The sequence below is a fragment of the Megascapheus bottae genome, chromosome 3, assembly GCF_031878675.1.
Source record: "Megascapheus bottae isolate mThoBot1 chromosome 3, mThoBot2.hap1, whole genome shotgun sequence".
NCBI lineage: Eukaryota > Metazoa > Chordata > Mammalia > Rodentia > Geomyidae > Megascapheus > Megascapheus bottae.
Genome location: NC_143511.1, coordinates 6,504,457 through 6,518,623, shown reverse-complemented (window position 1 = coordinate 6,518,623; position 14,167 = coordinate 6,504,457).

Genomic DNA, 14,167 nt, shown 5'->3' with positions numbered 1-14,167 from the left:
ACTCCTCAAGAGTTGTGCAAGGTGCTTGGTTCTCCTCATAGCCAGCTTAGATGAAAATCACTGTGTTCCAAGAAAAAATGCCATTCACCCTGGAGCAGCTGAAGACACCTCCCTGAATCACCTGATTCCGAGACTGCTAGACAAGGAAGGGGAAGAGCAGGCCTGGGCGGCACATTCTTTGCTCCTGCCCTAGTGCTGGAGGCAGCAATTCCAGCTGCTGTTTCCCCGGGGGCAGGAGGGAGGCATCTGGGCTTTGCCAGGAAGAGAATAGTGTTCATGCAATAGGTTGTTTTTCTTTCTACTTTAATTTATGGAGTTTTGTTTCTTTGTGTGTTTTAGTATAAAGGCAATGTACAGAGAGTTTATAATCAAATAAGTCAGTTTTTTGAGTTACATTTTTTGGACAATATTCACTTCCATTGTTTCAGTAGATTGAAATAATGTGGAACATCTAGTTTGATATCTACTTTGGAAAAAACAAAACACTACATTATGCCACAATCTTTTCCAGTTCCAGTACAGCTCCTTTCTCTAGGAGCATCAAATTTAATGGTGGCTTAATTTTGTAATCATGTTTTACTATTTCAATTTACTTTATTTTACCTGCTATGAAACATGTAAGTGCCCCTGCTGTTAAAGTAACTGAACATCTTCAGGTACTTTTTTTAAAATTATTTTTACTGTTTGTGCTTTATTTTTGTTGTTGCTTTGAGAGCTGAAGATGGAAGAGATGTAATATATAGTTGGCAAATGATCTATCACTTGAGCTATGCATCCCAGTTTTTTTTACTGCATTTTGAACTGAATCTAAAATATAAAATTGCATTTTATTTTTTTTGAACTTAATATGAAGTAAAAATATATGTTTGGATTTTTTACTTTTGACTTCATGATATGTAAAATCCCAAGGGAAGAATCCATATTTATTGCTGAGAAAAGAATTACATTTGGATTACTTTCTGTGTTTTTTTGACCCAGAAGAAATTTTATGAACTCCTAACACTTTATAATAAATTCGACCATGCACTGTTGCTACATCTCTTTACGTGAGCCATAGAAACAGATACTGTAAGACCCAAAGGAAATGTCTATCTTTTCAATGATTCAATAACAGGTACCACTACTATTAGTTTCAAAACTTTTGCTTTCAAAATCCATATGGCCAATATTATATAAACATGGAGGGTGAAGTCAAACCCAGAAAACCACAGTAAAGTCCTATTTTTTTTTTACTGTAAACATTAGCTATAGGGTTCAAATTTTCCCATCCAGTGCCTGATTTTAAATGCTCTTAGATTGTCTACACCCTACTCCCAAATTGTCATCGGTGTCCTGTTCTGGCATCTGGCCTGGGTTTCAGGTTGACTTCTTGCCTGGAATGCCGCTGCACCAAGGCTCTGGTCCATTCTCTATGTGGATTAATCCACTCAGGATCTGGGGACTTCAGCCTCCAGCTGTGTTCCCAACTTGATACTTGGACTCTGGCTATAGGAGAACCTTGAGTCAGTGAGAGCCTCAAGCCATGAGAACCTATTACAGGCCCTTCAAATGGAGAACAGCCGACCAGGGGTGGTACAGAATGCCCCAAGCTGTGGATCAAGGGCTTGTGTTTTCTTATTGAACTTTTAATTCCTCTCTCAGCAATGGGACAGAGGCAAACCAAAGACTGAATCAGAATCTCATTCTTCCCTGGCTGAAGAATCCTGTCCTATAAATGGAAGTAAAAAGGAAGTGTGTTTTCTCTGTAATGTTGAGCATTGATTGGCTATAAAGAGCAGCTTCTCGTTGCATCAACTCTTGGACCTTGGTGGCCTTTGTGACAGCAGGACCCCAACATGGAATGCTCCTAATTGAATAAGGAAGTAAGGACACAAGTTCGCTGGCCCTGTGTTTTAGGATCTACCAGGGGAGGGGAAACAGCATCCTGAAGGGCAACAGATCCGATTTTTCATGTGTTCAAGGCAATCTATTTTATACAGGAAGATTTATATGATAAATTCAGACATAAATGAACCAGGCACACCTAATGGACTGCTAGTCTCATGTTTAGCTCACTAGGTAGCACCGGGGACCTCACTGAACCTCATTCAACCACACTTGGATCACTACAGTTGGTCATTTCTAGCTTTTGATTGGTAGGGTTGTTAATTAGACAAATTTCCAAGTGTTATGTGTCAGGCAGTGTCCAGGAGAGGGACAGGGATAGAGAATTGTCCATCTGTGGAGCAAAAAGCACATATCCCCTCACTGATTACTTGTTAATGTGGCCTACGCTGAGGACTGTACAAGGACAGGGTAGAGTTCATAGCACTCCCAATGGATCCCGATCATAACATTACAAACTATTGGTATAATTACTCAGGAGGCTCAGATCTGAGGAACATGGTTCAAAGCCAGCCTATGTTGCAAGAGGCTACATGTGACCTATCTGTGAGTTACAACATTTCTCAGTAATTTTAATTTCAGAGGAACATGCATCACAGAAATGCTTTTATTTTAAAAAGTATAGAATATATTGCCAAATGGGGAAAAATCTGAAACAGGTTATATGGAACTGCTTTTGTTTGAGAGAGGAGAAGAGTATCTCTAAGCCAGGTGCCAGTGACTGACGCATGGTGATGACAAAAGATGTTAGGTGGGGTTGAGTGCAGACTAAAATAGAAGAAGCAATTGTAATGTATACAACTTCTTACATTTGGTATAAGCATCAAACTGTATCATTATTTTCCCTATTGTAGGAATTTTACTTAATGAAATTTTACTTAAAAGTAAGAACTGAAAATAAGTTCCTGTAACACAACTCCCATTCATTTCCATTTCCAGAGAAAAGAGATAATCATTAGCTACATATTCTCCTGGGTACCCAAGCTGTGTGCATTTACCAAAACACCTGGGGACAGCTATTAATTTGGCTCTTGTAGTGAGATTATACTGTGGGCACCGTTTTGGAATTTACTTTTCGACTTAGTGAAATGGACCAAGCACCATATTTACAAATATATAACTACAATTAAATATACCCTAATTAATAAATATTTAGGGTCAATGATGCTTGTAAAACTGGGAGAGAGGGAAGACAGGGGTGACATTTTCCAAAAAGAAATTTCATTACCTGACTTACAAAACAGTAACTCTTCTGTATAAAAACAGATTTGGGGCTGGGAGTGTGGTCTAGTGGCAGAATGCTTTATAATGCATGCATGAAGCCCTGGGTTCAATTCCTTAGTACTACATACACATAAAAAGGTAAAAGTGGCTGGGCACGGAGGCTCACACTTGTAATCCTAGCTACACAGTAGGCTGAGATCTGAGGATCAAGGTTCAAAGCCAGCCTGGGCACAAAAGGACCTGAAACTCGTATCTCCAATTAACTTCCAGAAAACAGGAAGTGGGGCTTGGCTCAGGGTAGGAGGATAGCCTTGAGCTGAAGAGCTCAGGGACAGAGCCCAGGCCAAGCTCAAACCCCATGACCCACAAAAAAAAAGGTAAAAGTATCGCTGTGTCTCAAGGTGTAAAGCAACAGTCATGAGAAAGCTCTAGATCAGTGCCTAGGCCCTGAGTTCAAGTGCCAGGACTAGAAAAAGAAAACAAGTAGATTTGCTGGATTCAAATATATATATTTATTCAGAATTACTGAACATTTATTTCCAAAGTGGTTACTCCCATTGGCAAATGACATCAATGAAAGAGGAAACAAGGGCTCCTTATTTCCCAAGGAGGGGGTCTTTCCCACCTTGCCTTTCATGGGTTACAGAGGTTCAAGTATTTTTTTCTTCTTCTCATAGGTAAGAATAAATTAAGAACCTGGGGCCGGGAGTTTGGCCTAGTGGTTAAAGTGCTTGCCTAGCATGCGTGAAGACCCAGGTTCGATTCCTCGGTACCACATACATAGAAAAAAGGCGGAAGTGGTGCTGAGGCTCAAGTGGTAGAGCTCTAGCCTTGAGGAAGTCCAAAGACAGGGCTCAGGCCCTGAGCTCAAGCCCAGGACTGGCAAAAAAAAAAAAAAAGAATAAATTAAGAACCTGAGAAGGAAACTATGGAAGAAGCACCCATGGGCTCTGCCTCCCTGACCCAAAAGATTCTCTACCTGGGAGGAGCTATGAGCAAGTAATGTCCTGGAAAGGGTTGAGAATTGATTGCTATGGAGCCAGGAATGTGGCCTAATGTTTGCCTAGCATGCATGAAGCCCTAGGTTTGATTCCTTAATACCAAATACACAGAAAAGGGCAGATGGTGTGCTGTGGCTCAAGTGGTAGAGCGCTAGCCTTAAGAAAGCACAAGGACAGCGCCCTGGCTCCAGGACAGGCCAAAAAAAAAAAAAAAAAAAGAGGGGAATGGGGGGCCAGGAGTTTGGCCTAGTGGTATAGTTCTTGCCTAGGATGCACGAAGACCCAGGTTCGATTCCTCAGTACCACATACATAGAAAAAAGCCAGAAGTGGTGCTGAGGCTCAAGTGGTAGAGCTTTAACCTTGAGAAAGTCCAAGAACAGTGCTCAGGCCCTGAGCTCAAGCCCAGGACTGGCAAAAAAAAGGGGGAGGGGAGTGGTGAGAAAGGGAGAGGGGGTGGGGAAGAGAGAGAAACTTACTTTGGAGGCCCTACAGGAAAAGTGTTGACCAATGCTTAGGGGAACTGCTGAAGTGATGAACTGAGAAATAGGACAGACTTTATCTAAAGAATTTTGCCTTTTCCAGAGTATTCTTCAAATGCACTAAACGTCTAATGTTAGTGTTGGGACCAGATAATTGCCTAAGGAAATACATCAAGATTTTGGTTTCTGTCAAAAAAGAATAATGTTCAAGATTCTAATTTTCAATGCTTGTATCTTCAGTGTTACTTGCAGAAGACATATAAAGTGCTTTTCTTTCTCTTCATCTTGACTTAGAATGGAAAATCAAGAAAGGCTAATGATGAATTTGGTCAGACCCCAGTAGCTTATGTCTGTTATCCTAGATACTCAGGACCTAAGATTCTGAGGATCACAGTTCAAATCCAGCCCTGGTATAAAAGCCTGTGACAATCGATCTCCAATAAAACAGCCAAAAATTTGTACTGGAGGAGTGGCTCAAGTGGTAGACTATGTGTGCACATGTATGTGAAAGACAGAATGAATTTGCCATCAATGCTTTATCTCTACTTTTGCATCTTTTTTCTCTACATCGTTATATTTTTGAATACAATTATTCTTACTCCTTACCTAAGTTGAATCTTATGAAATTGCCCTCTCTTAGGCCAGAGACAGTCCAGTTTCAGTAACTTCAGTAGTTCCCTGAAAGCTTGCCTGGGAAAATGGCTATTTATTTTAAATCAATAAAAATGACCAGGTCTTTGCACAGGAGTCTGCAAATAATACCACAGAGCTCTTAATCCTCATATCCACTCTTCCTTCTTCCTCCTCTGGCTCAGGCCTCTGCGTTATCTCTTTGGTTCTATATTGTCAACTGCTGCTGGAGTTCTATCATAGTTTTAATGGCAGTGGAGCCAACAAGCAGCTGTGTCCCTCAGAGAAAGGGTCTGCCTCCAGGGTCCCTGGCTTCCAGAAGTTTTCTGGTGGGTTGTGACTGGAAGTGATCAGTAAGCACTGCTGGGAAAAAGGTGACATTTTTGTCTGAGAGGTGAAACATCATCTGTTCTACTGGAACACCACCTCACAACTGCTGTGCATGAGTCTCATCCCAGAAATACCCGCCTGTCACTGACACCATCATTGTCCTGGTCAGCATCCATCCGTGTTTATAGACCACCAAAATCTAAACACTACACTGGGCTCAGTGCTTGGCAGCCTATGAGGGAAACAAAAAATAAACTGATGCTGTGAACTGTTAAGGCTGAGTATGTGAACATGAGGCACAGGAACAAACATGCCTGTAAAAGCCGGGCTCCCTGGTCTTGTGGTGGACATACATATGCCTGGCCACTCGCCACTGCATCTGCAGTGGCTCTTTGGGCTGCAGGCAAGATGAGCTGGATGGTCTTCCCACATGAAAACTGTGAGGAGAGCTCTGCACTGTCTTTTGGGGAACTCATAAGGAGACTCTACAGATTTGGAAGCGCCTCTGTGGCCCACTAACACCTGAGGCCAGGTTCTCATTCCATTTCTAATGTTCCTCATCAATAATTGTCAAGTGTCTGAAGTTTTTGAAATTTAGGGAAGATTCCATAGGTTAACAAATAAGGGGCGGGGAGTGTGGCCTAGTGATAAGAGTGCTTGCCTAGCCTGGGTACGACTCCATGGTACCAAATACATAGAAAAAGCCAAAAGTGGTGTCGTAGCTCAAGTAGTAGAGCACTAGCCTTGAGCTAGTGCCTTGAGCTCAAGGACAGTGTCCAGACCCTGAGTTTAAGCCCCAGGAATGGCAAAAAAGAAAACAAAGGAAAAAGAAAAAGAAAAAAAAGTACGTAGATTTTTTTTTTTTCCTGAAAAGAAGTCCTGAAAGGAAAACACACTTGAAATTATCTTAAGAAAACTACTCTACATTACCGGGCACGGCACAGTGGCTCGGGCCTTAATCCTAGCTACTCAGGAGGCTGAGATCTCAGGATCAAGGTTCAAAGCCAGCCTGGGCATAAAAGAACCTGAGACTCTTATCTCCAGTTAAACTCTAGAAAATGGGAAGTGGGGCTTGGCTCAAGAGTAGGGTGGTAGCCTTGAGCTGAAGAGCTCAGGGACAACTTGCAGGCCCAGGGGTAGAGCAGTAGCCTTGAGATGAAGAACTCAGGGATAACACTCAGACCCAATTCAAGCCCCATGACCCACAAAAAAAGAAAGAGAGAGAGAGAGAGAGAGAGAGAGAGAAAGAAAGAAAGAAAGAAAGAAAGAAAGAAAGAAAGAAAGAAAGAAAGAAAGAGAGAGAAAGAGAGAGAGAAAGAAAGAGAAAGAAAGAAAGAGAGAAAGAGAGAGAGAAAGAGAGAAAGAAAGAAAGAAAGAAAAAAGAAAGAAAGAAAGAAAGAAAGAGAGAGAGAGAGAAAGAAAGAAAGAGAGAGAGAGAGAGAGAAAGAGAGAGAGAAAGAAAGAAAGAAGAAAACTATTATACAATTATCAGTATGCAGCCCTTCAGAAAAAAAAAAAATCTTTTTGGGTATGAGAGACAACTAAGACCACTCACTTGTACGCTGCCTGAGTGCCAAAACCTGTCTACAAGCTTGATTAAGTTTCCTACATAATGTGAACAGAGACATTGACATTTATAAGCAATTCAAGCTTTTGCTCAGCTTTCTTTCTTTCTTCCTTCCTTCCTTTCTTTCTTTCTTTCTTTCTTTCTTTCTTTCTTTCTTTCTTTTTTTTTGGAAATTGTCTTTCTTTTATTCTTGAAAAACTATTTCCACATAGACATAGTAGTTTACAGTACCTGAGGAAGTTAATCTGTCTCAGTTTCCCCTACAGTTCTTGACATCTAATCTCCCAGATAAATATAATAAACAAACACATAACTCTAGTTTTTGCTCAGCTTTCTTGTTCATGGCTGGTACTCTACTACTTGTGCCGCACCTCCAAGTATATGTTTTACTGCTAAGTTTAAAATGGAGACTTTTGAACTACTCTTCCCACGCTGGCCCTGTACTGTGATTCTTCAGGTCTCAGACTTTTGAGTAGCTAGGGTTACAAGTATGAGCCACTGGTACCCTGAAACTTCATGTTTTCATTTAGACTTTTTTTCTTTCTATTTTTTTATTGTAATTAATATTCTCTAGATAGAAGGTGTATTACTTCACAAATTGCTATCCCATCTCATATTTTTGTCCCAATTTCCCTCCGCCCACCCCTCCCCCATCTTGTTTTCCCCCTTCCCAATCCTATTTCAAATAAACAAACATATATACAATATACCAGATAATAAGGTAAAGTACTATAACAATATGAGATAATGAAGGGACAGCAATAACATAGTACATTAAGAACAATAATCCTACATTATGTGGCTCTTGTTTCCATATCCTGGAGGTCCTTTCATTTAGCCTCATCCTATATAACCTTATGTAAAAATATGACTTATTGTAAACCTCTGTTAGGAGAGTCCAAGATAATAAACCTGGATTATGACGAGTGAGGGAAACCATTGAACCTATGTTCCTTTGAGTCTGGCTTACTTCTTGGTGGGTCATGAGGCTAAACTGGCCTGGGCACTGTCCCTGAGCTCTTCAGCTCAAGGCTACTGTCCTAACCCTAGGCCTGGGTGTTGTCCCTGAGCTCTTCAGCTCAAGGCTTGAGCCAAGCCCTACTTCCCGTTTTCTAGAATTTAATTGGCGATAAAAGTCCCAGGTCTTTTTGTGCCCTGGCTAGCTTTGAACCTTTATCCTCAGATCTCAGCTTCCTGAGTAGCTAAGGTTACAGGCATGAGCCACTGCACCCAGCTAGACTTCTTTATCTTCTGCTACTATCTTTGATATGTTTCAACTCTATTTGCATCAGGTCATCATCCATTCACAGGTGCCTAATATGGACTATTTCAATTTCTGACACATTCTGTGTACTAAAAAAGCAAGGCTCCTATTACAGTGATGGTGAATAAATAAAATTAAGTCAAGTTTGTATAGAATATATCTGTCACATGGGTTCTCAAGACAGGATAAAACACTTAACATCAGTTTTGTTTGTGTATTATAATGATCACTGTAATGACATATGTGACATATGTGTAGTATAGTAGATTTCAATAATAATTTTTAAAATTACAGATACTGAAATTAAAGCATAATAGAATATTTTTAACTATAAAATTAGATTCTCTATAAATCATGAGGAAATGAGCATTCTCTTTCAGTATAGGTGTGATTCCACATTGAAAAAGCTTTTCTTAACAGCCAGTTTTATTTCTAGAAATTGTTATTTCAGTATTTGTTATTTATTTATTAGATTAAAAGAAACATAAATGATTATTGCTGTGCACTGACATGGAAAAGGCATATTAAAAAAGAAATTTCAGTAAAAGAAAAATCAGTTAATGTAGTTTCAATCAAATAAAAACTTTAAAAACATTTAATACACCAAATGTTTATAAAATAAAATTCATCAAAAGGCACCTTGTAAATAATTAGTGGGAAAAAGTGAAAATCAGTCTGAGACTCGAAGTTTTTATAATTTAATGAAATGAAGCAAGGAAATATAAACTATTAAGTATAATCAAAGGAAGTAAAAAACAGATCCCTCCAAATTTAAAAACACAGTTCTAGGAATAATAATAATAGCAATAAAATGACTATGTAAGAATTTTAAAATATATTGAATTGCTAGCTCTTGGGTTTGAACTTTGGACTTCATGCTTGCTTGGTTTACTTGCTCATAGGTGGTGCTCTACCCAGCCATGCTCTATTTCAGCCATGCCTTTAGATCTGCACTTTTCTTTTCTCCTCCTTCTCCTTCTCCCTCTCTTTCTCCTTCTCCTTTTCTTCAGATTGGAGTTTTGTGGACTTGTCTGTGTGGGCTGGCTTTAACATGTGTCTTTCCAGATTTCAGCTTTTTAAATAGCTAAGCTTACAGCATGACCCATCTGCTCCTAGTCTCCAGAAATTCACTTTATAACAATATTGTTACATCTTTCTATAGATATCTGTGTATTTCAGTAATGTTTGTGAATGTACAAAGGCAGGAATCATGCTTATACTACAAGCAATGGGTGAGATGTGGGCGGGAGGATCCTAGCATCAAGTTTCCTAGAAAAAAGTACAAGACCCTAAAGGAAAAATAATTAAAGCAAAAAAGGCTGGAGGCCTGGCTCTGTCACAGTGATTACTTAGCAAGCCTGTGGACATGAGGTCTAAATTCAGTACCATTGCCACCCCAAAACTAGCTTGTTGTCCTTTAAGAAGAAAATGGATATTGTCTAGCAAATTACTGAGTCAGAAATGGAATACTATACATGCCTTGGCAACAGATGATCGCCATGACATAATATTGCATCTGAATAGAAGAGTGTGGACTATTTGCTGCCACTTAAGATCCTGGGCACTTTGCTCCTTCACTTGGCAGTGGGAAAGGGATAGTTTCTGTTTCCCTTCTGCTTACTGACAAGGAACTCTAAGGTGTGAGTGTGTCAGTTATACTTCAATAGATGGAAACACCTGTCAGCTAAACTATCCTCAAGGGCATCTGTTCTGCAAATCTCTACCAGATCTCTCCACACTGGCCAGGATCTTGGTGTTTATTAAGCAGTGAGACAACAGCAGATCACAATCAGTTGATGTGAGGAAACAGCCAAGTGACAGGAGAAACTCCTGAATTAGCAAGTCACTTTCCATCCAAGGTGAAGGGCAGTGGTCAGGAGGATTCTGAGACAATGAAGACATAGGGAGCAGTTCTGTAAGGTTGTTGGACTTGCCTTCCTGGTGAAATCTGGAGGGCAGATGACCATCGTTTCTGAGGTTCCTTCCTTTAGGGTGATGAGATGGCTAGAAGGAAACCTTGGGAACCCACAAATGAGGAAACAGCCCACATTCTTATGTCTATGGGGAGAAAGAAGGAATTGAAAAGCACTCATTGATTCTCCCTTCTACTCCCTCTGACTGGAACCTCCCTGTGCTCCCTGTGCAAGGAAGTGGCAACATTTGGAAGACTTTCCAAAAACAATAAGTTAAAAAAAATAGTAGAAAATGGGACTGGTGTCAGTAGCACATACCTGTAACCCTGGTTAGGAGGGAGGCTGAGATCTGAGGGTTACAGCTCCACACCAGCTTGGAAAGGGAAGTTCGGGAGACTCTCTAAACATCAACAAGCCAGAAGTAGATCAGTGGCTCAAGTTGTAAAACACTAGACTTGGGTGAAAACGCTAAAGGACAGTGCTCAGGCCCTAAGTTCAAGGCCCAGATATCAGCACAGCATATACATATGTGCACACACACATATATACATATATGTATATACATATATACATATATAAGTAAATGCACATATATACAAAATACATGTATAAACCTACATGTGTATATGTGTGTGCTTATACATGTGTGCTTGTACTTATATATGGTGTGTGTGTGTATATATATATATATATATATATATATAGAGAGAGAGAGAGAGAGAGAGAGAGAGAGAGAGAGAGAGAGACAGAGGCCCATTCTAAATAGGAGAAAGCTAGAAAGATATTTTTACAATATTCATGGTTTCTCAGAAACATTAAGATGAACGTTTCAATCCTATGACATTACAGGAATGTCATTGCTCAGCTCCAGGCAATAAACAGCATCAATACACACTTTCTTAGCAATACAGTGAGAAGAAGTGGCACTGGGGTTCAAGGTGTAGGGCAGTAGCCTTGAGCTGAAGAGCTCAGGGACAATGCCCAGGTGCAAATCTCAAGTCCCATGATCAACCAAAAAATATTACAGTGAGAGCTGCAGTACTAATATGCTTTTCGTCAGATGTCATTTCTCCAGCAAATGTGGAATTCACATGAGAAACCAGGAGATGATTTATCATACAGCATGTCTTGTCTCATTTAATTTTAAATACAATTCTGAATGGTCCTTGGGTTATCCATATTTTATACTAGCTGGAATGAAGATTTGGGAATGATAAAGCCTTTCCTCAAAGTCTATGCCTAATTAAGGAAAGGGAAATTATTTATAATCCAAAACCAGTGTATAATTTCATAAATACTTGATGGTGGATGCATTGTTCTACTCAATGAATTGACTGTTCATTTAGTCCTACAGAAAAAGCAACACACACACACACACAAACTAACTGCTCACTAGCTTCTCATGTCTATAATCTTACATACTCTGAAGATTAAAATCTAAGAGTGATGGTTGGAAGCCACTTGGGGGAAAAATTATCAAGGATTATCTCCACTTTACCACCAAAATGTTGCAGGCATAGGTATGGCTAAAGTGGTAGAGCAGACATCTTGAGTGAAAATGCCCATGAGAATTCAAGCCTCTAAATTCAAGTTTCAATGCTTGTACACACACACAAATGCTCAGAACCAAAATTAGTACATGAGTCATATGAATATTAATTGATTAACAATTTCCACACATAAATAAAACATACATATTATGTTCTATATTCATAGGAAGTGGGAAGTTTTGTCAGGCTGGATTTTTATTAAAGACACAGGTTTGGCCAGGTGACACAAATGATTCCATCAGCAACCATCAAAATGACATGGGGGAAACAAGAGCAGGGAGGTGAAAGAAATGGCTAGAACCCCACTTTCCTATGTGCATTGTTGAAGAGGTTTTGAATAAATTGACACCAGTCTTGTATGCTAGACACTGATAGCATGGAACACTCATGCCTTATGGTTTCTGGGAGACACTGGCTTCTCTCCTACATTCCCTGTACCTAGGAACTTCTTGGTTGCATTCCAGTCAGGCTCACTTGGTACAAAACCAGTTCACACACTGCAACATAGGTTTGGTTGCTTTCCCAGAAACCCAGAGGAGCAGCTGCTCAGCCTGGACAAGATCACTGGGTGTGTGGGGCCAAGACAGTCACAAGGCTTCCCCACTAACCTCCTGCACAGGAGGCCCAAGGGCAACTGTAAAACCTCTACTTCAGAAGTCTAATGTAGGTACTTTGTGAATGACTCTGTTGAATTCCATGCTGTATTTCAACAGAACAATCAAAAATCTCCTTCCAGTCACTTAATACTATCATTCCAGTCACTAGCATACAGTTCAGTTTCACAATCACTGCAGCTTCAGGCCCTGGATGTAGAAAGAAGGGCTGCTAGTTCTGTAATAATCTTAGAATGGAATCTGCATCTATTGGGTTTCTAAAATCTTAAGCAAAAAACATGGTTTTTAGTAACAATGCTGGGAAACCATCGTTACCATTGTAACATTGGGACAAAATTAATCAACGGAATCAAACATTGAAACATGAATGTAAAGGCTACAAAAAAACAGACAAAAATCATGGGGTCAAAGTTTATGACATGAGACTTAACAAAGATTTTGCAAATGTAGTAAAAGTAATCATACAAAAAGTAGATAAATTAGATCTCAACAAAATGAAAAGCTTTTGTGCATTCAATAGGTTTAGAATAGGATGGAAACTGAATCCACAGAAAATATTTGCAAGTAGTAGACATAATGAGGATTTAAAACCTAGAACATATAAAGGGCTTCTAAACAAAATTATTAGCATGACTAACAAAATAACTCCATTGAATAATGTGCAAAAGAAGACTTAGGTAGATATTCTTCCATGGAATATATACGAATATGAAATAAGCACATGACAAGATGGTTCATGCCATATATATTTATCATGATATAAATAAAATGGGAATCACAATGAGATATCTGCTCACCAGGTTAAGTATTGAAAGGAAGGAGAAAGAGGGACAAAGATATTGGATAAAGAAAGAGTAAAGAGAAAGAAGGGAAGGGAGAGAAAGAAGGAAAGATGCAAAAGACAGGAAGAAGGAAGGAAGGAAACGAGGAAGAAAGGAAACAAGGAAGGAAGGAAGAAAGAAAGGGAGGAAAGAAGGAAGGAAGGAAGGGAAAAAGGAGGGACAAAAGGAGAGAGGGAGGGAAGGAGGGTAGGAGTGAAGAAAGAATGAAGAGAAAGATTTGGAAGGGGCAATTAGAATTGGAAACAACTGAACACTGCTATTATTAATAAAAATAAAACATTAACTGTGGAAATTAAAGGGGAAAAATCAAGCATACCATATATTCGTACCGGGCAATTCCAGTTTATTATACATATACTAAAGAATCAACAGTAAGGAGGTGAACAGGTATTTGTGCATTTTGTTAATAGGAATGTTCTCAAAATGTTGCATAATTCAAAAACTCAAATAATTAAAATTACAGTGTCTAAAGGGAATGAAATCATTGGAAGGCCCTGGACCTCAACCCTGTGGCAGGAGTGGCCAATCATAGTTGAGCAGGTGGGAAGGACCGCAGGCAGTTAGTGGTCCTGAGGCTTTAAAACCTGAGTCAGATAACAGGATCAGTGCTCTCAGGACAGCGGTCTTCGGAGAGTTGTACTGCAGAGTGCACCTGTGCCGCTCCAGTCTCAGGTGAGCATCCCAACGCACAGAGGCATGATGGGAACAGGGGTGGAACAGAGGGGCTACTGGGGACAAGATCACCAGCAGACCCAACTGTTTCTGCTCCAACCTTCCAACATTACCATAGGGGGAGAGCAGAGAAGGGTGACAGGGAGGGCATTGGGCAGTGCAGGTCACCCACGGTGGCTACTCCATCAACCAGGTG